The following is a 2,737-nucleotide window of genomic DNA, read 5'->3' on the forward strand; positions in this document are numbered from 1 at the left end:
TCACAGCTCCTTCTCACAACTTAGCATTTTTTGGAGAAGTTTGAGCCAAGATTACACAACCATGTTATATCGAAAGCAGTCCTTGAATCACAGACAGCTCTCAGAGAAACCCTGGGAAAGAGGTTACACACCAGTGACATTGGGAGATGAACACTATTTAGTGAGGAAAGCTTCTATAATTTTAAGTACAAACAAGGAAGTGCTATTAATCCTTGGCTGTACAATAGTTAGGCTTATATGAAACTAAAATGGCCAAAGCCTCCTCTTTGAAATGGCTAAATTTTAGGATGAAACTCTAAACAGAGTGAGGAATAAGAGTCAAAGTACCTCTCAGCTTCCCTTCAAAACATTGACCTCGGTGCACCATGTATTACAGAGCCCTCCATTCTCCTACAAATTCACCTCAAAGAATTTATCTATCACATGTTTGAGCCTCCTCTTCCTAGGAGATTAGAAGACCATCTGCTCAGGTTTAGACAACACAGTAGTCAAAATGCTGGCATCCTTCCTGCTCTAGCACTTTCATGACTGTTGCAACCAAAGGAGGCGAATAAGAGATAGCACCTCCACGTGTGTGAGGTGAGGGAGGAATGCTGAACACCGACAACATGGTAATGAGTAGGAGAATATGTAGATGGAGAAGATTTCTTAGTCTGCCATAGCAGAATATGAATCGAGAAGCAAATGAAAATACTCTGTCCAAAAATGAAAGAAAAGGAATTCAAATTCTATAAAGAAAATGAGAAAGTGGAAAAATGAAATAGGTTGAAAAGTAAAGGACAGAAATCTGAAGCTATGTCTTCTGAGAGGGTCCAGAGGGATGAAAGGTGTTCACCTAGAAGAATTGAAATGTCCGAAGAGAATAGATCATGTATTCTGCCTAGAAATTAAATGAAAAAGTTAAAATGATAAAATGTCCTAGTATAAAAATTTGTACTGTATTGTCATTATCATGCCAGAAGAGTAGGATTTTATATGTAGTATAACTCAAGATAAGGAAAGATAGGCTGAGATATGTATGTAGAAGCACTCACAGATAGGTATCAGTGATTTAAATCATCAGTGAATATACAGCAGGTAAAATTTACGTCAGGCAGGCTGGGTGCCATCTGTCACAGTTAGGTTTGCACAGGATGACTGGAAATAGATGTTGGCAGCTTCCTGGTTAAAACCATCTATTTGAATATTCAAAAAAGTGTTTCTCTGCTGTTATAATCATCATTTCAGTTTACATTTTTTGCATGTAGACAGTAGAAATACATCAGTATATCCTTAAGAAGCTTTGTGGCATAACAATAAAGGGTTCTGCTTTATTCTTCAAACTGATTTATTATGTTTCAAATCCTTCCTAAGGCAATTTCCTTTTTCTGAGTAAAGTCTATGTTAATCTGCTAGTCTCAAGCTCTGTTTCTTTCTCTCTGCACTAAACCTGATATTGAAGCTATCATTCTCCTTTGGTTCCAGGAGAGCCAAAAAGTTAAAGTAAAGAAGGGTGGGGTTTTTTTTGGTTAAACTCCTCAACCTTTGTGCAGGGGAAAAAAAAAGGGATAAATAATAGAAAGCACTTTAGTGGACTAACATCATAAATGTTTTACTAAATTCACTGAGCATTTAGACAAATTATTTTATTGTTCCTAGCATTGTGTAGTCAAAATATATAAGCTCAAAAAGACTGTGTTGCTGTAAAAGGCTCTCACCCAGAAAAATCTTTCTCATCAGCAACCTTTGACTGACCTATGAATGAGGTGATATGATATGATGCATGAACTAAGCCATAAACTACTGCATTGTTTTTGTGGTCTTTCTTCACAGTAGCCAGTATGGGGCTATGTTTGGGTTTCGTGCAGAACACAGAGTTGATAATGCAGAGATGTTTTTGCTGTTGCAGAGCAGAGCTTACACAGAGCCAAGCTCTTTATTGCATTCCGTACTGCCACACTGGCTAGGATGTTGGGGGTGCATGGGAGATTGGGAGGAGACACAGCTGGCACAGGTGACTCAAACTGACCAAAGAGATATTCCATACCATATGACATTGTGCTCAGTATATAAAGTGAGAGGAAGAAGGAGGAAGGGGGGACATCTGGAGTGATGGCCTTTGTCTTCCCAAGGAACCGTTACGCGTGATGGGCCCTGCTGTCCTGAAGATGACTGAACATCTCCTGTCTGTGGGAAGCAGTGAATTAATTCCTTGTTTTGCTTTGCTTGTGTGTGCAGCTTTTGCTTTCTCTATTAAACTGTCTTTATCTCAACCCATGAGTTTTTGTAGCTTTTACCCTTCTAATTCTCTCCCCCATACCGTTGGTGGGGGAGTGTGTGAGCGGCTGCATGGTTCTTGGTTGCTAGCAGGGGTTAAACCATGACATATACTTAGATTCTGCACTATAGTTGTAGGATGAATTCCCCAAAACCATGAAAAATTCAAGGTCTTCTGCAGTTATGGCCCAAATTCTTTCTTTTGACCTAACAAGCAAACTTTGAAGAAGCAAAAGAAGCACTATGGTGTAATTGCTGAAAGGGTAGATACAAATCCAATTTCATATCTATTTGGACCATAATGTCTAATGTCATGTTCAATATAGAGTCTCAATATTTTCCATGAGGTTTTGAATTATACTACTGTAGTGTTATCAAGAATGTGTGGGTTCTTGACTGTCTTGGAAGGTACAAAATGTAAGGAAAAAAAGAGTTTTAGAAAACATATAATTTTTATTTTGTGTGATTGAGGTCTTGGTGA

The sequence above is a fragment of the Acanthisitta chloris genome, unplaced genomic scaffold, assembly GCF_000695815.1.
Source record: "Acanthisitta chloris isolate BGI_N310 unplaced genomic scaffold, ASM69581v1 scaffold10626, whole genome shotgun sequence".
Lineage (NCBI taxonomy): Eukaryota > Metazoa > Chordata > Aves > Passeriformes > Acanthisittidae > Acanthisitta > Acanthisitta chloris.